Source organism: Varanus komodoensis, unplaced genomic scaffold, assembly GCF_004798865.1.
Source record: "Varanus komodoensis strain SLA01 unplaced genomic scaffold, ASM479886v1 scaffold47, whole genome shotgun sequence".
Lineage (NCBI taxonomy): Eukaryota > Metazoa > Chordata > Lepidosauria > Squamata > Varanidae > Varanus > Varanus komodoensis.
In genome coordinates this window covers 2,553,103-2,577,915 of record NW_025336045.1, presented here as the reverse complement: position 1 = coordinate 2,577,915, position 24,813 = coordinate 2,553,103, and the positions used below count along the sequence as shown (strand labels likewise).

The 24,813-nt window shown below is 39.8% G+C and overlaps 1 protein-coding gene across 1 annotated transcript in view; it reads left to right on the top strand.

Annotated features, from left to right (window-relative positions):
• Nucleotides 1–24,813, top strand: part of KLHL29 (kelch like family member 29) — a 434,198-nt gene that overhangs the window by 592 nt on the left and 408,793 nt on the right. The window lies entirely within an intron of this gene.

Below are 24,813 nucleotides of genomic sequence, written 5' to 3'. Positions count from 1 at the left end.
CTCTCTCTCTCTCTCTCTCGCCCTGCTGTGCCAAACCTTCAACTTCCCTCTTGGTGTGGGTTAGAGACATCTCTTCGCCCCACACATGCACGGGCACAAAAGGTTGTTGACTTCTCTCTTGAATCGAGGTGGCACGGGATCAGGGAATGTCATCTTTGTTGCCTGGGTCTGCGGCTACGTATGCATGTGTTTTAAAGGGCTCTGTTTTCTAGATGGCTGCTTTTTTTAAAAAAGCACACCACTGCAAAATCATCCATCATCACCAGAAGGCAGAGGCTATCTTTAATTAAAACTGTCTTGAAAGGAATAAAAAATGACAGTCTCCCACCTCAGAATTAAATCTGCTAAGTCTCCCTTTGTGCACATTGGTCACTCCTCACTTATTTTCTTTGGATTATGTCAGAATGTACTTAGACTTATTAAAACCATGGTTTGAACAGACTCGGTAACTTCTAGGTATGTCAGCCTCTGCTGCTTAACTCCCTCTTAACCTGCCTCTCCTACATTATCAAGCATCCTTCTGTCTTCTCCCCCTATCTTATTTTTCCTGTTTAACAGCCTTCTCCAACTTGGTTCCCTCCAGATGTTTGGACTAGCAGCAACTCCCAGCATTCCTGAAGTTGAGAAGATCCAGAGGGCAGCAGGTTGGGGAATTCCATTTAGTGTAGACTCTGAGCCTTCTAGGCAGTGACTTGAATTGCCAGTGTTGTGCAGAGTTCCTTGCAAGATTTTGAGCAGTATGTAACTTCTATAGTGTTCTACCAAAAGGTCCATCCAAGTATCACTTTTTGTCAAGTATGCACAGGATTGTAGTGTACCACTGAACTTCACAGGGCTTAATTCAAAGTGCATATGTATAGGTTTAGGCAGCGCTTCTTTGCTGACAGCACTTGCTTCTGTGGTTAGCGCTCCCTGTAATTCTTTGTAGAGCTTTGTTTTCGATTTTTGGGTTGTTTATGTTCTTGTGCTTATGATGGGGAAGGATTTACTGGGTCTTTTGTGTCATGCTATTGGAATATGTATAAATGAAATTGTGTTCTGGGGTGACAGTGATACATTCTAACAGTTATATTCAATATTAGCCCTTCTTAAAGTAGACCAGTTGAAATGAATGGAGTTAACATAGACTAAGATACAGCCCTAAGATAAAACCCTAAGGGTTTTTGTTGTTGTTTACTGTAAAAGTCTGAAGTCTACTGTTCTAGTAATATGTCTTAAGATTAATAGATTTTTAGTGAGCACTGAAGCTGGGAACCTTAATTAGTAGAGAAAGATGCATGAAGTTGATGAAAAAGTGTTTTTTTAATACAAAACACCCATATTTTTTTAAAAAAGAGCAGGTGATTCTTGAATATATCTGTTCCAGCATTCTTAGCTTACTGTTCACCAGAGATAATTTTGAAGGTTTTCCTAAGCAATCTGTTGTTGCTTTAAGGCTGCAGATACCAGCATTACTGCCTCTTATAATCTAGCAATTGGCTGAAACTTTAAGTCCTCCTTCATAGATATTATTATTGTATGTTTTTTTCCATGTTCTTTATCCTCATTTAAATAAGGCAGCTGTGGCTCTTTGTTGTAAGTGGATTAAACTGGTAGCAGCATTTACTTTATAAAGTGAAATACAGTAATATTTTACTCCTATTCAGTAGTTTGGAACATTAGGTATGCATATAGTGGATTACCTATTCCTGTCTGAATAAGTGAGTAACAGGGTTTTATTCTTCTCTGTATAACCCGCCCCTCACTGTAGGTGTTTTCCTAGCTTTCAACAAAACATGGCATTTCATATATTAGCTTACCTAAGAAAAATAATGATCAGCACAGTAGTTACAGCTATCTTTCCATGGGGTTTTCAAAAATGTAAATCTGCTTCTTTGGAATGTAAGCTTTTAAAAGAAGTAGAGTTGGATATTGCAGCTAATACAATAAATCTTGACGATGGTGGTTTCATTCCAACTTTATTTGTAAAAACAAACTCTTTTCAGCCACATCAATGTATTAGAATCGTATTAGATGTAGCTTAAGCTAAAGCAAGCACCCTGCATGACAGCCTCGTGGTGAATTGCATGTAGATTTGAAAGAACCAATGTACTTGAAAGTTTCCTACGCTGCAAGTTTTCAGTGGTAACTGGTCTTGTGAAGCTTAAGAAGCATGTTCACAGTATTTGAGCTTCCTCTTGACAACAGAACCCACGAACAAACGTTCAGTGTGAATTATTGCTGGAACAGACTATTTTATGGTTGTCATGACTACAAATAGAGAAATGGTTGCTGGTTTTCACATAAATGCGGTGGTGCAACAGGGGTAGAATTCAAGTTCTTTGTTACTTTTAGCTGTATTTCTAATGAATGATTAGTCAAACTTTAGGTGTCCAATACATAAAAAGCATTAGATGTGGTTTGAGTAAAATACTTTGCTGGAGCAAAACTGCAGAATAAAAAGCCACACTCTCTGTTGCTAGATTTCTTCTAGAAATGATATGATAATAGAATTGGAAAAGGGAACAGAAGATCATCCAGTCCACCCCTCTATAAACAGCTGGAAAGGACACTAACAGCAAGATACCAATGAGATATATGGAACCATTTATTATATTGTTTTATTAGTAGTTCTGTCATCTTTGAATCTTTAAAAAATATATGGAGATGCTATAGTGGTGCTCTCTCCCCTTTTTTTCAAATATGTGTTGAAAAAAGCACACTGAGGTAGTGTCTGTATCATTGGTATCACTACTGCTGCCTGTTTGTAGATACCTGCTTACAGTGAACCACTTACTTAAGGCTCACTTGTGTTTTCTGATCATCATTGATCTCCCTTAAGCCACTGGTTTCCTGTATGCCAAGTCTGTTGGCTGGTTGCACCTGTCCTTGCTTCTTGTATCTGTTCAGTCATTGGAGTTTAGCCTTGTCCAATTACTTCTTTTTTTCTTGCCTTCTGTGACTTTGAGCAGTAGTATTCCTCAAAAACTGGAAGCTAAGAAGGCAGTTTCTCCTTACCAGCCATTCTAAAGGAAGTAGAACTCTTTATTACTGCAACCTCATGTTTTTTAATGTTCTGTTACATCTTATGAATGTTTCCTCAGTAGATAGGAATATTGGAAAACTGCTCAAAATGGACTCAAGTGAGTTTGAATTTTTAGGAATCTGATCTACAGGGTCTGCAGTAGACCTGCTTTTCCTGAGTTATGCCATTTCCATGAATGCAAGAGCTTTTAATTTTTTTCTGTAATTTTATGCAAATCTAGTTGTAGAATAATACATAAAATTGAAAGCAACCAAAATATGTACTTTCCTCATAGGCTTAATTGTGAAAATATATATTTTGGAGGTAGTATTTGTATATTTTGGGGTTTTGCTAATTTGGGGGGGTATTTGTATTTGCTGACAAAGGAATTCATAAAAACTCAATTCTGACAGACAGTGGATGACAGAATCAAACCATGAAATGTAGAGACGATGGATTTCACTCTACATTCATCCCTTGGAGGAAGTCCCACCAAGGTTGTTGGGACTTGAATAAATATGCAGCTAAATCTGATCCAAGAATAATCTCTCTTTTTGAATGATATGGATAACAGTGATATGGGTTTTCTGGAAAAAATTCAATTGGAAAATTTTCCAGTGATAATCAGTTTAATTTGCATAAGGTAATTTGCACCTGGGGGTAAATCAGTTTGCCCTATAATTTTTTTTTTTAATTTCTATTCTAAATGTTCTGATGTCCTAAAAATAGGGGTGGGTAATTTGTGGGGCAAAATTTCTTCACATCTGCAAGTCCTGTCTTCCTAATTACTGCCTATGGTGGCAAGATTGCACAGGAGCTATAGGTCCAAATTACTGGAGGGTCATATGTTGCCTGAATTTTAAAGAAATCTATCTTAGTATATTTATTTTGCTTGTAGTTAGTGAACAAAGCTTTAAAAAAGTACCCTCTGTTATTTCGTTCATCTCAGTACAGCGCAATGCGGGACTTGAAATATTTGAAGGGAAAAATGAACACCCAATTAAGGCCAAATTCTATACATATTCAAGTAGAAAAAATGCCCAGCTTTCTCCAAACAACTGCCTCAGGAATGCTAGGAATTGTAGGGTATATTTATTATGGAATCATGCATGGAATTGCACCCTTACTATGATGTGTTAAATAATATAGACTTTTTATTGGAATTTTTATAAAACACTAAGACAATAACTTATACTTCCCTTACATTGTTTAAATTCAAGGAAAAAATAAATGTACTGAACCCTCACCACACTAATTCATTTTAGCAACCCATAGAACTGAGCATGATATGCTGACAACCGTTCATCTATTTCAAGAGATTTACTCTCTTCCACTAAGGTTTTTTGGAGCACCTTCAGTTTTGCTGTCACTATTTATTAGTTCCATTTTGCTCTGAGATGTATGTGTATTTCAGTGCCACACTCTTCCTTCTCTCTGTCTCTCTCTCTGTCTCTCTCTCTGTCTGTCTCTCTCTCTGTCTCTCTCTCTCTCTCTCTCTCTCTCTCTCTCTCTCTCTCTCTCTCTCTCTCATATACTTGCTAAGGGTAATCACTTTAAAAAGCATGAATTATAAATTTGAAACTGCCAAGATTCCTTAATATCAAATTTGTAATTGGCATTCATTCATTTTTACTAATGAACTTTTGAAATGGAAAATTTTCCATGAAAAATAAAATGCTGGAAAAATTTCTGTCCTCAGCCCTGATGAGAGTTCTGTCTCTGGAATACTGCTGAAAGCCTACGCTTGAATAGAGACAAAAGGAATTCAACTGGAATTTTTGATTTGATGATAGAATACAATTCATTAAGGTTTCTAATGATGCCTTGTTGATAAGTGGTGATTTCAGCTGACTCAGAATACCTTGATCAATACCTTAATATTTTACTGAAAAATACAGTATCTAAAAAAGTAAAATAAAAGTATAATAAAAATGGAGGAAAAAAAGAAGCATATCAGAACGCATAACAAATGTAATATAGTTGAGAAACTAGACCACAGATAAGGAGACGTCTTGCTGCATAGACTGGGGAGGGTAGTCTAATAAGTCTCTCTCCTCATATTTAGGCTTTGACTTGTTGGACTGCAGCTTCCATCATCTACAGTTACTATACCTATCAGCCATAATGGTCAGGAGTACTGGGAGCTGTAGTGTGACTCTGGAGGGCATCAAGTTAAGGAAGGGTTTGAGCTCTCCAAAAGGTAGCCACTGAATGAACTTACCAATAATGCTTACCTTACTGTCCAAGTATGGAACCTATACAGTACAATTAAAGAGGGTGTTCTTTTATTGCAGTGAATGTAGGAAAGCAAGTGTAGGAAGAATGCAGATGCCAGACCTTTTAATACTAGAACAATGACTTGTATAACATGGATGTGCTATGGAAGCTGGTAGAAATAAATTCTGGATACCTGTCTGCATCCAAGATAGGTCAGTGTTTTCCATCCCTCTGAAGACGCTAAGAGATAAGCAAGGTAGTTCTGAACAAAGTGTTCTGTCAGTAAATCATATGCATATAACTTGCTGAGTATGAATCTGATTTTAAAAAGTTGAGGTCTCTACCAGAGGCTGTTGATGAAAACATTTTTTTGGCTGCTATGCCAACCTGACTTCCCAGGTCAGAACTTCCCAGGAAATGAACCTAGGAAAGTACAACAGAGCCATTTCTAAGTATTGATTGAGTTCTGTCAGTTTTCTTTGCCATGGTCATCCGCCATAGCTGTTACTGGACTTCAACATAGCATGTCTGTTGGATCTGGTTTGAATGAAAAGGTGAGGTAGAATTATAAGTCACTAGGATTAGTGAGCCTACTGTTTTAAATCTCTCCCACTGAATTTCCAGAAGAGAACCCTACATGGAACAGAAAACACCTCTTCCAAATATTGTACATGGGTAGTAGGTTCTTTGAAATCCTACTTTGCTCAAAAAAGCATGGGATCAACCTCCTTCTGACTACCCTTTACTAAGCCAGAGTCCAATTTTCAGGTAGCTTTCCTCATAAGTCCAGGTACATCCTCTGCTTTTGGGCACGAGAGGCAATTTAAATAGGAGATGATTGAGCTTCCAATCACTTACTGTGTGTTGGAGCTTCTGGTTTCCAAATAGAACCAGGTGAGAGTTTTTCTCTTCATCTTTTTCTGAGAAAGAGGAGACATACTGCTTACAGTGGGCAAAAGTGAATTCAGTTTATAGATGGAAACAGCACAGATTTAATAGGGCATTCTGTATCCAGAATAGCTCCCTGCAGTGGTACTCTGCAGACACAATGGCACAGAATAAAGACTACCTCTCCTGCCACCATTGCACCATGATTTACAAAATGCTTGTGCATCTGGTTTCAGCACACATCAAGTGCCTCTTGCTACTCATTTTCTTCCCACTTCATCCTGCCTTGAAGCCTTTATTGGCCTGTGGTATCTCTGTTGACAAAAATGTAAAATGTGAAGCAAGACACTTAACAGCAGTGTTCTCACTAGCCATACCCATTCTTCTGGGTCCCCCGCCCCCCCCAAGAACAGCTGTAGAAAAGCTGTCAAGATTAGCAGGGATGCCTTTCCACCCCTCACTGCTTTTTCTCTTCTTTTCCTCCTTTAAGAATAAGTTTTACTCTATGCTTTGGAAAACAAAAAAGATGCATGGAGTTCAGTTGGCCAATGAAAAAACCTTCTGCTGGGATCCCTTGAGTAGTGACTGACTGACAGGCAAGTGGGTGATGAAAGCTCAGTTCCTATCCATTTTCTCCCATTCTTCTTTTTGGGGACATTTCTCCAAATCAGATTCTCCTTCACCTTAATTCCATACTATTGGCACAGCTTGACAGAGTTACAAAAGGGTGATCTTAATGTGGTCCTCCCACATGGATGTTGCAATAGCAGCAGCTACCCTTTTAAAGAAGATTTTGACGTTTTCAGGAGCCATAGCTTAGGCATTAGCAATCTACTGCCACGCAAGCTGCAGTATTGTTCAGTGTGAAACACTACATTCCTGTCTTCCTGAATAACTAGATTTAAAACTTCACATTTTATTTTTTCCCAGAGGTGAGGAAAAGGTATTAAGCTGTCTACATATAGGCCTCTGGTCTCCTGTTAAACAATCCAGTGTTGCAACTTATTTATTGACCAGTAAAACAAACCAGCTGAATAGAAGGCTGGAAGTCAGTGTGACGTGTTTGCAGATGATTTCTTTAAAATGCATATAATCAAACTGCATAGATTCTGAATGGTAGGAGAACAGCAGAGTATGAATTATTGATAACTTACTGACATTGACCTTGTAAATTATTGTCCTGACAATTAGATTTGATTTCAGATGTCAATTGTAAATTACTTTGATATGCTATTGTTCAGTTTGGGGGGAGCCCCAAAACAGCTGAATGAGAATTAAGGATGCTCAGAGGGTACAGAATACTGATTTGAATGAGCTGGGGGAGAAAGGAAGGCTAGGGAATAGAATAGGGATACCTAGAATAGGATGATTGGAAAATAGATCGCCAGTGTTTCAGACTTCAGTTTCCAACATTCCTGAGTGCACACATTGCCTGTAGCAGCTTCAGTAAGTTGAATGCCATAGTATCTGGAGATCTACCTTCTGCTTACCTCTGGTCTAGAAGAGGACTGACTGCCACCCTGGGCAGGAACATTCCACACTGCAACATTTAGTTGCAGATTTGACTGATCTTTTCATTAAAAAAAACCTACTCTTCTTGCCCTCGTGAATGCTTGAAATGTGCAAACATTTTCTGCTAAAGGATGAAATTAGGCATCATATGTACCTGGCTTTCCATGGGGCACTACATAAAACATTATTTCCCTTGGCTCTTGAGTGCTTTCTTCTAGTCAATAAACTTACAGGAGTTGATTATTTCCTGAGCTGCTCTTAAGTTTTTATAGACTCAAGATTTTGTGCTATACTTTTTATTATTTGCAATATTTGTGTCTTTTACTTGTAAACTGCCCTGCGAATGCCAATTAGCTATTGACTGCTGGATATACATTTTTAGAAACAAAGCATTTCTGGGTATAAAGTCAAATTGGTATTATAATGGAGAAAAGCAGGGCTTTTTTGGCACCTGCTTGTTTCTTCTATCCTGCCTTAATTTTGGTACCTTGAGTACTGCAGATCTAGACATTACAACTTGCTTTCAGAGGCTGTGGATAATAAAACAAACAGCAAAGGGTAAAAGGATGCCTATAGATACAGAGGAATTGGTATTATTTGTCCATAGGGGAAACTCAGCCCATGGAGAAACTCAGATGCCTTTCTCAGTAGGTAAGAACTCCTGAAAAAGTGGGTCAGGGAGCCCTTAAAGTTGGCTAGTTGTGATAAGGAAAGCCATTTGGCAGACTTCCTGAGTTTCCCACCTCTAAGCTGCAACTTAAGCTAGCACTTCATACATCTGAAGTAGACCCTAGGCCAGGAAAGCTTATGCCATCATGTTCTGCAACAGGACACACTGCAAAAGTTGCAACTGTCATCATTCTGACTTGGAATATTAGATATCTTTGTGTACTAGAACACAGCTGCTCTCTCTTAATGGTCAACACGCACATTCTGCATAAAACAAATGGCCAGAAAACTAGAGGGCATGAAATTTGTTTATAACATTTGCTGTATATAACTCCAACGCTACTCAGTAGGTCCAGCTTACTTGCAGTGAAATCTAGTTGAAGGCATTTTAACTGACAAGTCTGTATCAGAAATACTGATGAGAAATGTTGTCAAGCAGCAGATAAGCATATACCATCTGGAGTTCAAGCATTGCAGACTCCAAGATGTATCTCAGTTTTTTGAACTGGACTTTATCCCCATTGGCAGTTTTGAACCCTGCAAGTGACTGTGAGCATTCACTTGAGCAAACATGATTTGCATCACAGTGTAGGTAGCAAAAATGAAGGGCTTTGCTGTGTGGTCTCTAGTGATGAGTAATTAAGAGAGGAGTCTGGTCTGACTTTCAAGGAAATACAGCTTTTCACATGTTTTTACAAGGTTTCAGTTTGGGGCCTGGCTTGCTGCACAGGTGGATTTGAATATCCCAGCATGCTATAAAAGCCAAAAGAAAAGCTTCTTTCACTCCAGTGTTTCAACACACTGACGACCTAAAGACAGTAAATGCATAAAATGCAAATTCCTTCATACTGTATCTTAGCCTGCACATCTAAACTGCACATCAAAAGAAAAAGAACATTCTACAAAGAATTAATTGAATTTTTAGAAAAGCTGTTTCATATTCACTTATTCAAATGCTGACATGCTGAAACAAACACTGCTTTTCTTCATGCAGGAAAGGTGAACATGCCTATTTAACCAGTATGTAAAACTGATGCACAGAATATCTATGCAACTTTGTTTATAGCTAGTACTTCTGTTATTTTTTCACTTGAATGAAAGTGTTTTTCTTCATAATAAACCATTCCAGATTAATTTAAATATGTAGGAAGTAATTGTAATACTTCATAGCATGTTAAAAGTTTTTTGACATCTTTATGCTTTTGTAAAATAGGAGAGCAAGCATAAGTTAGTTTTTATAATCTGAAACATCAAGTGGAAACAGATTTGTAGGGACTGACCTCTGGCTTAAATTCTTGACTTGGATGCAAGGTCCCTTTGATTTTGATTTGAACCAGTGCGATTCCACTATCTTCAAGGTGCAATATTGTTTCATGGGTTAATGGGACAATCCTGTTGAGATGGTAGGATATGCCACTGCAGACTGTTTGGCAGACAGTCAGAATAGTTGCTCAGCAACTTAGAGCTCTGTCCTTCTGCAAGAAGCATGTCTCACTGGGTTCAGTGGTGCTTACTCCCAAGTAGGGCTATCACAGGAGCTGTCTACGATCTTGTTAGTTGAATCAAGGCTTGAGTGCTGCGAATAGGAGGACTGGGAATTACAGACTTACATTTGAGCTTCATACATATTGATTTGGAATTGAAAGCATTCACGTATGACTTTTCTGATACATGGGAGCAATTTGATATAGAGGAGACCATGCACATTCCTCTTGTATGCGATACAGTGCATGATTTTATTTTCCTAAAACTAGGCAGCTACTCAGTTTCTGTATTCACAACACATGTTTATTTACTACATTTTAATCTCAGTTTTCAGGCAACGATTGGCTCCCAAAGTGGGTCACATCAATAAAAAAGAGAGGCTTAGTACCTCAAAGGGCAAGAGAAACAAGGGAAGGGGAGCTGAGGGGAAAGGAAAGGGCAGATGCTCTGTTTTTCAAGGCCAGAGCAAGATGGTGCAGTACAGGAAGGTATTTAAATGCACTGCTTGCCAGGCTGATCTCCCTTCTTGGAGTTCTTGCTTGAATAGCAGCTGGTCGCTCTTGTTCCTTAGGCCCAAGGAGGGGCCAAAACACTGTTTGCCCCTTGACATCTGCACTTCCAGGGCTGCTGTCAGTTGGAGCTGAATGTTCTTCCGGCAGGAAGAGGAAGAAAAAGTGGGCTCTGTGCAACTGCTGCTGCTTTGGCAAATGAATGGCCGGGCTTTGATGCTCTCTGTTCATGCATAGCTGTACAGAGACCCTTTTTTTCCTCCATAGAGGTATCTTGATAGGGAAATCACAGCTGGAAATTGCTTTTAAGTACATCTTGGTTTCTAGCTGAAACTAATCCACCACTCCACTTCTCATAAAATCAGATCTCGAGGATATATAAATAAGACATTTCTGAGCATGGGAGTAAAGTTGGTGAAAACCTATAGTGATAGGTTTTCTCTCTCTCTCACACACACACAAACACCCCCCCCCCCTTACACACACAGATACCTTGGTGAAGCAGGGAAGTAAACATGAAGTATTTAGCATGCTAGTATGCATTGCTTCTAGGGCACTCCTTACAGGTTCTTGATGGGTGTTTAAAAGTGCAACTTAGGTTAGGATGAGCTTGTTAGTCAAGTGGCTGGTCGACTGGTCAATAGCATGCAAGTTTGATTGTAATCAGATGTTTTAAACATGTCACAAGTAGATGGGAATTTATCTTTAATTTCATTACGGTGTCAAGAGACATCTTGCCCTCCAGCTCTACGGAGGCAGGGGCAAATCTAGCAGTATGGTGACGCTTCTGCCACCATATGCCCTCCTACAACTGCAGGGATCTCTAACAGGAACAACACTCTGTCCACGGTGTATTGGATAGAGTGTTGGTCCAGGATCAGATTCACTTGGGTCCAGGTTATCAGTCAGGCACAAAGCTGATCTGGTTGTGTGTTGGTGGTGCATTTCCAGTCCTATCACACTAGAGGGTGGTTGTGATTAAAACAGTGTATATACCACCCTGAGCATCTTGGGAAGGGTGGAGTTATACTGTAAATTTAGCCTTGAAACAAATCCTTTGCAGCAGTTGCGGCTCTTTATCGTATTTGCTCTTATGGCATTAGTGCTTTAAAAATATTTGAATGTCAAGCTGACTAGCTGTAGGAAGGTACATAGTCTGAAGCTCTGTGATGTTGCATCCTGAGGTTGTTGGATATTCCTGGTTAATGAAAGCATAGGGAAAGGTGCTGTGGATTCCCAGCTAAGTGAATTCAGTATCCTGTTTCATCCTTTGCTAACCTGGCAGCTCCAGAGGTGGTGTCTTACCAGTCTCAGCATTCCCCATGTCTAGAGTCACCAGGTTGAGGGAAGCTGTCCCACATCTAGAACATTTGCAAGAATTATTGTATAATCCATTCCTCTGGAGAAGGCAGCATGACTTGGGGCTGGGGACAGACTCTCAGCTCAGCCTACTACCCAGGAATGCTAGAGGAGGAGGAGGAGGAGGAAGAGAATTGTGTAAGTCACCGAGAGTTCCTTGAAAGGAACAAAGGCAGAGTATAAATATAATAAAAGTACATGATGATGATGAAGAAGAAGAAGAAAAAGAAGGAGGAGAAGAAGAAGAAGAAGAAGAAGAGGTAACATTTTTAGAACAGAGCTGGACTAAGCAACATGTCAGATATGCCTACTTCAATGATGCATCTTAACTGTACTCCCGCCCATCTTAGCTGTACCCCCCATGTATGGGTGGATTACGGGGATTAGAATCACCAAAAGGCAGTAGCATAATATAAAACCATTACATATGAAAATATAATATGATTTTATAGTAACCATCAATTAAAAATTCCAGCATCTAATTAAAGCCTTATTGTATGTTGTCAGATACCTGGGAGTAGAGGACAGTGTTAATCTGGCTCCAAAAAAGATTGGCACCTGTATTGTCAATAGGTGGACCTTGCTAGGGAGAGTATTCTACAACCAGGAAGTCAGTGCCAAGGCGGTGCTTTTCGTTCTTGCCATCATCCTCTGAATCTGCCTTGGAGGAGGCAACTGGAAGAGGGCCTCAGCTGAGGATTGTAATGAATGGGTAGATACATAGCTCACAGTACGAAAATCCTACAGAAGAGTCTTGCTTTCCCCATGAAACATTGATTAAATATCCAGGGATGATGATCAGCATTCCATTTGTTGAGAAATAAGTTAGGTGATCTTTTACACTGTTCTGAGAACTTTTGCTAAATAACAGTATATAAAAGCTTTAAATAAATAAACATTTTAACAGCATTTCTGTGGATGTTTACTCACTGTGTTCTATGGGGCTCATTCCTTATAAATTTTACATTTAGGATTGTGGCTGTAGGCTGTAATGCTTTGCTCGTTACATGCACAACAGTGTTGGGTTTATAGGGGAAGACTTTAAATACATCTTTGTTGCCTACAAAACACACTTGTTTTCAGGGCACCAATTATATGTTTAAACCACTTCTACTACACTTTAAAAAGTTATGTCTGTCATCTTCATCCTTAAGTGATCATACAATTTTTCCTAGGCGAAAGGAGACACCACATTTCTCACTTTAAAGGCTAAACATTTATGTAATATAAGACAGTAGCAATCTAATATAGCTAGATTGGAATGCCAGACATCTTAAAATCCCATTGTTGATGCTTTTCTTGGGGAAACTCAGCAGGCAATGAAATATGCAAGAATATATTGTCTGTCAGGCATTGCTTTGGAGGTTAAGAACTCTGCAAAACTTGTATCAGTCCCCAGACATCAATAGTAAACAAAACTGCTTTTGTGTAAAAAGCAACCCTTTTGAGAGGCTTTTTTCCCTTGCATTCTTAGCAGAAATTTCAGTCTGAACTTCTCCATCTGAACATGTACAATTAGGTCTGAGAACAGAATTTGACTTTAAAGAGCTTTAAATTAACCCTTAAAACAGCTTAAGATTGACTTTATGATATGGCTGTTGTGGAGAAAGCAAACTTCATGAGTTCCTTTCTGTATGGGAAGCTACTTGTGGGGTTTGAACTAGCAGTCAAGAAGTAAAGAGGGGATGTCCTGGTGCAGGTTTCCCTGATGATGCCTTCAGAGCTCAAAGTACTATTACTATTCATAGAAAGATTATATAGTTGCAATTTTGAGCCAATACTTGCTCCTCGTTGCCCCCTCATAACATACAGCAGTGAAGAATCCTACAACTTGTGAGTATGGTTAACTGATTTTGTACAGTTCTGCCTTTCAGCAGTCACTGAGATTTTTTTTATAACTCACTGAAATTACAGTTCTTGGAATAAATAAGAAATGGCTCATTCCTGTATATTTCTACACATGCTTTGTCCAAGATAATCTCAGAAAGCAGGCCTTAGTATTTATCAAATCTCAAAAGTTGGTCTATTTCCTAGTAGATTTCGTGCCTTTAAAAAGGCAGGTTTCTGATTAAATTTCTGGTTGGCAGTTGCAGTTTCGCAGTCTTATCTTGCAGTGAACCAACCCCAGAAAATTTAAAGCTGATGAATGTCTGAACCATTAAGTTGCATCCTGAAATGTGCAATGCAGAATTACATTTTGGAGCTGTAAAAGTACTGCACATTAGAATCCAGTCTGCGGAATGAATCCATGGCCCATATTCTTGATATCAGATATTTATCTGATAGTCATCTCAACTATATAAAAATAGTATTCTCTAATGTATTTGCATGCCAAAAAAGAAATGACAGCTAGTCTGCTGAAAATTCATTTTGGCTTTTAGAGCATGCATCTCTTTTAAAAACTTAGAAATTTGTGGCAGGTTAGTATTGAAAATGCTTGGTGTTGAGAGTAATTGTCAAGAAATTTGGACAATTGGTAGTTTAATGGAAGAACAGTTCTTGTTCCTTTACATTTCACAAGAGGTGTATGGAAGCTGTACAGCAAATTTGGGGAAAACAATTTTATCATTTATCATTTTTTAAATTTGAGCCTATTTATATACTTTGCCCCATTTAAAAAAACCCCAAGTGATTCACAACATATTACAGTTATATCAATAACAGGTAAACAGGTAATCTTAAAAATAATCATCAAAAGCAAATGATTATTGGTGCCTGATATACTGCAGAGGGGAGGTCATTTTTGAATGAGGGCGCCAATGTAAAGCAGGCCCTGTTGCCATGTTGCTGCCAGGTGTGACTCTGCAGGGTATGGCATGGGCAGCAACGCCTCCTCTGAAGATGGTAGTGGAGTAAAAGTTTTATACAGGGGAAACAGTCTTTTGGATAAGCTGGTCTGAAATTTTTTGGGAGTATATACGTTAGTAAAATCACCTTGAAGTATATTGAACTCCATATTTCAGTTGTGTAAAGAATTTTAAAAGCTTGGCCATTGGCTTAATTTGTGGAGGTCTGTTCAGGACTATGAACCCTGATAATGCAAAGGTAAGAGCTGGACCTAAAATGGGTGCTGAAGATTTATTAATATTAAACCAGCCAGACCATTTGGGCAAGTTTCATATTTGTGGAAATGCCTACACTTCAGGGCTGGGGGAGGGGGGGTTCCACCAAGTTTGAATACGTCAGCACCACAGCGGGATTAGTTCTTGCAGGCTGCTTCAGTGGCTCCACCGTCTGAGATAAGAAATAGAAACAGTGTGAACTAGGATTGCAGCTCTTGCCATAGAGCGTGTGTGTGTGTGTGTGTGTGGGAGGGAGGGAGGATCAGATCTGGCATTTGGGAGCTTGGTGTTCCATTTTTGGAATGCCTTTCCCAAGGAGCCTAGCCAGGTGGCTCTCTGTTATCATCTTCATGCCAGGGGAAGAGCTATCTTTTCTCCAAGGCATTTTAGATGATACAGCAGTTTTTATAAATTTGGTGTTCTCCTTGTGTTGTTTGTTTATCACATTGTTTTATTTTAGCTTTATGTAAACTACCCAGCTAACTTCTGTTAGCTGTATTTTTAATCTGTCCAATGGCACTGTCTCTTACTGTTGCCCAGCAGGCTTCTCTGGCCTAGTGCCTTCTAGTTGCGTTGGACTGCCGCTTCCCTAACCCCCAACTCGGCATCAGAATGGCCGCTGTACAACCACTGCCTTCTGTGGCATGATGCTGGGTTTTCTGCAGTGGCTCTCTCTCCAAAGCTGACAGAGACCTGCACTGTGCTTTAGCTGCTTAATCATGTAGTCAGGGCAAAGGGAGGCTTCTGGTCAAGTCGGGCAGAAAACCAAGGTACTTACTGTTATGAGGGCAGGTAGTCATAGGCACTGGCTAGGATACATGCTAACCTGAGCAACTTGCTACCAATTAACTCGTTTGTCTGTTCATCTCACACTTTTTTTTTGGCTCTGGAAGGATGAGTGGATTGATCAGAGTTCAGTATTGTCAAGTGTTCTACTTACGAATCTTTTGCTTCTTCTCTGTTGGACGCAGCACTGTCTCCTTAATAAAGGATTGTATAATTTGGCTAGTTGTTGATGGTGCAATACAGCAAATGCTTCTTTTAAACATGTTTTTGCAATGCCCATTGGTTGCTTCTTTTGGGGAGGTGGTTAATTACTATGCACTGATGTATATTCCTTTGAAACTATTGACATGATTCCTGGAAATTAACAAATTCCTGGAGAAATTGAGTTACTTTAATGGAAAAAAAGATTGTTATTACAATATTGGAAGAATATAATCCTTCTATAATGAGTACCCTAGATCACCTCGGATATATGAACAGGTTGCATGTAGATGCCAGTCTGAAGCCTGTATATTATTACTGGAAAGCTGTATGTATTTTATTGTGAATCAATTTATATATCCAATTACAGAACCCAGAAAAATAAAAATATACTAAAAAAAAAAAAATGGTTGCACCTGGGTACCAACCCTGGTCTAAAAGATGGTTGGGGTGTAATTCTCTTTGTAAGACTCTAAATTTGTGATGTATGGATACAGTAAAAGCCTGTACAAACGTGTGTGTATTTGGGTATAACTTAGGTTCAGCAAGCACATGTTTTATACAGAAGAGGAGGTTTTACGAATTGCCCTTCTTGCTTAAATCAACCCTTGCAAAGGTGCTGTGTATGTGTGGGGAATGGAAAAGAAAAAATGATGCTGTAGCACCTTTGAGTTGAACACAGAAATTCTGAGACACATGCTGTTCTTTAGTAGAAGACCAATGATGGTGGGTGTGTCTCCCCCACTCCCCCCTGCCCTCCGCATTGAACCAACTCACCACAAAATATACTTCTGCCTAAGCTAACTGTTGCCACAGAGTAACCCTATTGCGATACATGAAATCCCTGGATTGAGTCCATGGTAAACTGGGTGATGGAATGTGTGGAATGTATGCAAGCCACGCACAATACCCTTAATCTTTACCTTAAGCAGCTTTTAAATGGTGGAATTTGCTCAGATATTTAAAAGCAAGCTTACCAGGAGGATAAAATAACAAGGCTTGAAAAGATGATCTTTGTTTGTTTGTTTCTTGATATGAAGATCAAGAGTTTATTAGTTCATTTACTTGTTCTGCAGTTAATTGTTTGCTAGTTGTGATAGTTCCTAATGAATGCTGACTAGTTGTCATGATACATGTTTCGGTAATCTGCAGACTGGACTACTGTATCATGCTTTAATTTATAGTTGTGTTTTGATCACTGTTCTGTTGTTTGGAATACAGCAGTCCCCTTAATAATAGGAGAGTTTTTGTCTTGGAGTGCACGGTCGCTGTGCTAAGATATATTGATGTTGGCAGGTGAGAACTACTCTGAATTGGGAGAGGAAAGCTTTGGGATTTTCTTGGTTCAGTCTGCAGGATTATTACAGGCTCTCCTTAATCACCTGTTCAAACTTTTGGCACAGTTGGAACAATGCTTTCAGCCAGTGTTATGGCCCATCATTTAATTCTACCTTTGGTTTGAGAGTGGATTATGGAAGGTTACTCTAAGGAGTACAGTAGGTAATGATGGCCACGATGGAAAGACTTCCTGAATCGTGGAACAGGTCTTGGGTACAATTCCTTGAATTGTGTATGGATTCTGCCAGGAAATCAGCGTTGTACCAGAATCCAGAGGGCTCCCCCTTTTGCATCATTAAGCCTTTTGCAAGAGGATTTAGGTGGTGGTATTGGCACATAGCAGTGCCTCTGCAAAACATTAATGCTGTAGATTGGGTTTTTTTTAATTTGTGAAACTTTTAAGCATTGAGGAGTTCCCATTTGCACTGTAGTGGGCCAGGTCTGCATAGCTGTTTTTAAATACTGACCTGAGGCACATTAAGAGGACACACACTTGATCTGGTTTTCTCAACTGGGCAGGAAGATGGTGATCTGGTAATAGTGGGGTTGACTTCAATTCCTTTGTCATGGTCAGACCACTTCCTTTTAAGGTTTGGACTTTTGGCCTCCTTTCCCCTCTGCAAAGGTGAGCGACCTATTAAAATGGTCTTCCCTGGATGCTAATGGATCCTGCTGGCTTCCAGAGGGCTCCTGGGGATTTTCCGATTGGCATGATAGGCTTTCCTGTTGAAGCTCAGGTCACTCTGTGGAATATAGAGATGGCTCAGATGATTGACAGGATTGCCCCCAAGGTCCTTCTTCCTCCTCACAGAGCCTGTTCAGCTCCTTGGTATACATCTGAGTTGACGGGAGACACCTAGAGCTGAATGATTATTGACCAATAGTTCTAATTCCCTTCCTGGCTGAAGTGATTGAGTGGGTTGTGACCAAGCAGCTTCAACACTCTTGGAGGAAACTCATTATCTGGATCCATTTCAATTAGGTAGCAGGCTTGGCTTGGGAAGGAAACTGCCTTGGTTGCCTTATGGGATGACCTTTGCCAGGAGAGAGACAGGGTGAGTGTAATTCTGTTGATTCTCCTGGACCTCTCAGTGACTTGACCATGTATCCTTCCGGAGAGACTAGCTGGGTTGGGAGTTGGTGGCAGCACTTTGCAGTGGCTCTGCTCTTGTCTGGTAAACCATCTCCAGATGGTGATGCTGGAGGGTTATTGCTCTGCACCACGGCATGTGCCATGAGGTCCGCAGGGCTCCCATGCTTTTTAACATCTGCATGAAACCACTGAGAGAGGTCATTCAGAGGTTTGGGCTAAAGTGTCTCCAATATGTGGATAACATTCAGCCATACCTCTAGTTTTGGTTTATTCCAGGTGAGGCAGTGACTGTCCTTAACTGGTCTCTAGGCTGAGTAATGGACTGGATGTGTGCCAATAAGCTGAAGCTCACTCCAGACAAGATGGAGGTATTGTGCAACTGGGAAATTTTCAACCTGTCTTGGATGGGGCCATGCTTCCCCTAAAGAGCAAAGTTTTTAGCTTGGGGGTGCTCCCGGACCCTGAGTTGTCACTTGTCTCTCATGTGGCCAGGAGCCCCTTCTTTCGTCTTAGGCTGATTGTTCAGCTATGTTCTTCCTTGGATGAGGGGAACCTTGCCATAGTTACTTGTGCACTGGTAAACACTCTTTTCTTGATTACTGTAATGAGCTTTATGTGGGACTGCCTTTGAAAACAGTCCAGTCACTCCCACTAATCCAGAACAGGGTGGTGTGGCTTTTGATGAGGGCTGGACCTTGTGAACATATTAAACCAGTCCTCTGATGGCTGCATTGGTTGTCTGTTATAGCCCCGGCCCAATTCAAAGTCTTGATGTTAACATCCAAATAGCTTGGGGCAGGAAAGCCTTTCTCCATATATCCCTTCCTGATCATTAAGATGTTTGATGGAGGCCCTTCTCTGTGATACCATTCCCCAATGAAGTGAAGGGAACAGTGGCTAGGAGAAGGGTCTTATACCTTGTTTAGAGAACACCCTCCCCAAGGAAGTGCACCTGGCACCATTGCTGCTAGCTTATTTTTATTCAGTCAGGTATTTTAGTGGTTACTGGTTTTAACATTAATTTCTTTTACCATGCACCTTGTTGTAATTTTGCCAGTTGCTAGTTTTTGTATTATTTTAATTGGATTTTGTGTTTTTAACTGTTATTTTAATGCTTCTTTTCCTGTTTTATTGTAAGCCCCCCAGAGATCCTGTTGGGCTATGAGGTGGCATATAAATGCATTAAGTAAATTAAATGCATGTGTGAACCATTAGGGGTATTGTTTCCAGCTGTAGCACTGATACCTAGAATTCATGAATTCTGGAGCGTTATTTAGGTGCCTCATGACAAACATCTCTGGATATGAATTTTATAACTTTTACTGAGAACTTACTCCACTATCTCTGTGCCAAACCTGAGTTCCCCTGTGGGAGATATTGTGAACTAGTTTTGTACTAATTATTGAAAGAAGGATGAGCAGCAGTTTGAGAAGCCCAGTGCAGAGTAGAAAGATCCCTTCTGAATCTTGGGTGGGAAACGGGTCTTGTACCTAGAGCAAATTAAGAGAACCTCTTGTGAATTTTTTCCTTCCTGTGCATTACAGAAATTTCTCACTTGAGGCTGTGGAAGGGATTGTATTTGTGGATTACTGTATATACATTCTAAAGGGCGCTGCTCATTGGACATCTGACACCATCATATACTAGAAATCGGCAGTATCAGAATAATAGGTTGGGCCCAACTGGTGGGCTTCTGATGCACTAAAACATGCAGGGCCTAATTTTTGGCAAATGTGCCTCTCTTTTTATTCCTTGGGTATGAAAGTGTTTAGTTTGGGACGTCTACCCATACTTCTGGTGTCTTATAAATGACATGTTATTTGAAGTTAGGGTAGTGACTGTCCCTGTAATTTATTACTAAAATATAAAATTTATTTCTTAATTAAAGAAATGTTTATACTGTATTTCAAGGTAAAGGTGGTTGGCAAATAATAAAGCAATGTAAGACAATCCCATTGTAATTCTATAAGGCCAAACAAAACATTTTCAGTAAAATACAGAGTGAAACTTTAACAGAAGTTACTTATCAGCTACCAAAAATAAATGGTTCCTCTGGGCCACTGCTGAAAATCCCAGTGACTAGTGCCTGTCATTCTATTACATGGGTCCTCAAACTAAGGCCCGTGGGCCGGATCCGGTCCACCATGCCCGTTTAACCGGCCCACCCCACAGGTTTTGCATTCGCTAGGCATGCGGCTTGCTTGCGAAGAGGTCGTTTTGTACTTGCTTGGAGAAAATGATTTCCTCGTGAGCAAGCTGGCGATAACGATCTCGTGAGCAAGCTGGCATCCTGCCTTGTGTGCCCGGTGGCAGCTTGCTTGCGGGGAGGTTATTTTGGAGTCGAACTCCTCGCGAGCAAACTGGCGCCTCGCCCTGTGCTCCCCCTGTCCCTGCCTCGCCTCGCATGCCCCACCCTGTCACTGGCCCACGGCCCCTGCTGGCACCTGTCAACTGGCCCCCATTAGAAAAAGTTTGAGGACCCCCGGTCTATTAGTTCATGTCAGTTTTCTTGCTGGCAAGATGCTGAACTTAAGATACTTCTTAAAATCTTGTAATGCTACCATCACTTCTGAAAAAATCTGTCTAAAGTCTTTTGAAGACTGCCTTGAGTTCTCTTGTGTGTCTTCTACAGAGATGGAAAAAATAACATTTAGGCACCCAACTGCCTTAACATCTTCCAGGACTTTGAGTAGTATGAGTAGGACTAGCTATTTCTGTTACAGCTTCATTTTTCTCCACGTGTTTCTATACTTTTCTAAAAACTGTGTTTTGCACAGAGAAAGAAAGGGTTTTTAAAAATTCTTGCACAGTGGTCTATATTCAAAATCCTAAACATAAATTTCATAATCTGCTAAGGATATGTAAGACTAAAAAGAGCATCAGTCTCTTAAAAGGCAACAGATGCATCTCTGTGATGAAAAGCATATAGCTTCTAACCATTCTTATATAATTTATTTCCCTCTTCCATGTTTGCAGTGGTAAAGATCAGATATGTCAAAATAGATATTTCCCCTGTGTCATGGATTGATGGGCAACTAATGCTGTATGCAGAAAAGTAATTTTTAAAAAGTATTCTGAAAATGATACTTGTATATGTGGGAGGCATTGCAAAACACTGTCCAGGCTCTGTGCGCCTCTTTAGTGTACTGGAAGGAAGTCACTAATTCAGGAGCCTGGAAAGAGACTGGAATTTGCAAAGGCAAATGCATCCAACCAGGAAAGCCACAAAATATTAAGAAAATACTTGGTGGCCAGGGAACACGTATGTACCAGACTATTGTGATGCCTTTTATTTGCTTGAAGTTAATGGAAGACTAAAATGGCACAGAATATAGACATGGTTTTCCTTTTTAAAGAAAAAACCCTCATTCCTAGAATGTTCTTTCTGTACTTGAAGGCTTGGATCCAAAAAATCATGCAGCAAGTTCTGTATACCTTATGCAGCTTTGGGCTTGTGTTCTTGCTTCCAGATCTCCTGTTCAAGAATTACTACTGCTTTTGCAATACCGAGATACATTTTTGGGGTGTGATGTTCAAGGGAAGCAGGGAGTCCCACTGGACCTTCCTGAATTTTTGGTATTTCTAAAACAGCTCTTCAGCTTTTCAAATTCATTTTCACAAAATTTTATGGTGAACGGTGTTCTCTCCATATCCTTTAGCAGACTCTTTTGGAAAAAGTGAAATCTGCCATAGCACCCACTTAATTAGTGTGGATATCTGGACGGGAATATCCAGCACCATTTCAACAAATGGTTTTAGCATGGGTAAAGGAATAAATTACTGTTGTCAGCTTGGTATGAAAAGCAGCAAAAGCAACAGTGATCTTCCTAGGATAGGGCTGGGAACAGTTTGTTAAGTGAAGAGCAGTAGATAATTTTTGTCTGTAGTGTCTCTGGGTAAGACAGAGTTGATATTCTGTTATTCTTATATGATTTCCTTTAAAGCACAAAAAGCCGTAGATCTTCGTGGCACAACAATCCACTTTCTCAATCTCCTTCCTAGCCCAACATGAACTTAAAATGCTCATTAGAGATGCAGCTTGGCCTGGTTCCTTGTCTGTTCTTGTCTATTTAGGTAGCTGCAATACTTGCATAATGGGTCTGTTAACATGCCAGGAGAACGTCCTGCTTCTCTTGTCAGCATTATTGTGGGAAAGCCTGGGATTTCCATTGCTAGCTTGAACTAGGGAAACCTGTTCCTTATTTTCCCTGAAAGACCGGGGATAAGGTACCCTTTCCCTTGTGGAAGCTGGGGGAGCGGGCAAGGGAGAGGAGTAAGAGCAAATGTGAGTGTGTATCTGTGCACACTCGTGTGACTGCTGGCAGTCACCTGATGCAGGTTTTGGCCTTGAAAGGGTTGTCCATGCTTTGCTACTTACTGAAATTAAGTTAGGTCCACTGATTTCAGTCAGTTTAGTCTAAATAAGAAGGCAGCTCTCATGGGCCTTAGGATCCAGGTGTAAGATGTACAACCAGGCTCTTCCATACTGATATTTTCTATCTGTACTATCCTAGAACACATAAAAGGATTAGAATTGAAGATAAACTGTGTGTGTTTCAAAGCCTTTTATGTTTGGAAGACTGCCACTGGTAATGTGAAATCAGCTGGACTGCAACATCAGTATTAGCAGCTAAGGCACATTTTAGTTCTTTTTAGGTTATTCTGGCAAAAACATTTAATAATATAAACAACTGCTCATCACCTTGGTAAAGTTGTGGGCTTCATTTCAAGCTGACTTTTAATGAATTGGAATGTTTCTCAAAAACAGGCTGTAACCAGACTGTTTTTTGTTATTCCAAAATAATTTTACATAAAGCCTTTGTTTTCATATTAAGCAGCTTTCTTGCTACAGTTTTTTTAAAAAAACTAATTTCAATGTGAGTTGATTGCTTGGGAAATTCTGAAATGCAGCTTGAAATTGAGTGACAACTGTTAATTTCATTCTGCTTTAGGAAGGCATTTCCTACTGAAGTTTCCAAATGGGGCTCTTGTAACTCCTTCCTTTTCTGAAAATCTTTATGCATCTTTATTTGTTTCTTCCTCCTGGGGACAATCAATATGTTGATGATGAAAGTGTGGAGTTGATTACCTCCTTAATATCTGGAAATCATGGTGATTTCTGTACTCTAGAGATTTTCTTTTTAATAATTCAGAGTCCATAAATTATCTCCAAAAGGAATAAACCAATAAATCCCTCAGCAGTAGAGTGACTTCTGCTGACTTTAGTGGCTGAGGATGCTTCAGGCTCATAACACTAGTTTTAAATATAGTAGCTAACAGTTTTTAGCGTTGAAAAGAAAAACATGATTACTTTGGGAGACCTCTATTTTAAAGTATCTGACTTGATGTGACTTAGAGAGCAACCCTATGCTTCCATTTGCCATTGCCCATAGGAGGTGTTCTTCTCTTCAAGCCATCTACACATTTCTATGAATCTGGGAAAAGCACCCCAAAATCTAATAGCTGACACTTTCTGCAGCTGTGCAGAAATTTCTGCAACGCTTTCTGCAGAATTACAGTGCCCACTTTCTAAGGTTGCCAAAGGGTCCTCTGAGAACCTCAGATAAGTCATAAGGAGGGCATTCTGGTGGGAGAAGGGGGGAGAGGCAGGTTTACAATGAATTTTGGGGTTTCTCCAGCCCCAGAAGCATTTCCACCAACACACACTTAAGGTCCAGAATGGACACATGGAAGTCTTTAACTTAAGAGTTCTCTCTAATAGGGGTGCATCCCAATGGACTGCACCCTTGATCGCTTGCTTGTTCTCCACATCAGTTAAAAGCCCTGGATGCCACTTTTATAGGCTCTGATAACATACTTGCAGTGGGTGACTGCAGTTGCGCTTAATATTCAAAAATCGTATGATCTCTGTGTGTGCACTCTGTCTTGTTTTATCATTCTTCCAGCATGGAATATGCCTTTGACTTTTATAGTTGCTTATTTTTATAGTTTTTCTCATACACAGAATTCATTTAGGTAAGCTTTATATTATGACCCCAGGATTGGTTGCCTGTGAAGTTACAGCCAGTTTCAGGTGCAATTGTGTACATGTTCAGAAAAAGCATCTGAATTTGTTCTGTCTGAACATACACAGGATTGTGCACTAATTCAGTTTATTTTTGAAAATAATTGGCAAGGTGGGAATGTTAGTCCTAATTAATATTGCTTTATGAATTATCTTCTGCTATTCTCTAACAAATTTGCCACATTTAGGAAGATCTGTCTGCTGATGATATGAGTATTCTTAATTTGGTGATTGAAGCCCCATCAGTGACGGTGTTCAAGGATAGGCTGGACCCATTCTGACTTGCTCAGTTTCTCTTGTTTCTAATTTATTTGCAGATTTAGTTAACCTTCTTCCTTTGGTCCTGATTAGTTATTCCACAAATAAGAACAACTCTCAGAGCTGTTCTTTAAGGGAATCCAACCACTACTTCCTGGAACTGCAACAAATTTAAGTTTATTTTTATTGCCTGTTTCCTTTGATCACAGGAAGTTGCATCCTCTTATCCCATGTTGTATTTTTTAAGTATTTGTTGAAAATATATATTTGGACAATGTCTCCTGCTACACATGTAAGACTCTGAGGCAGGTGGTGGGCCAAGCTGGAGTTCCTGACTCCAAAGCAGCAACTTCCTTGAAATAACTGTATAATTTAAACAAAATAGCAAAGGAAGAATGAGCAACATT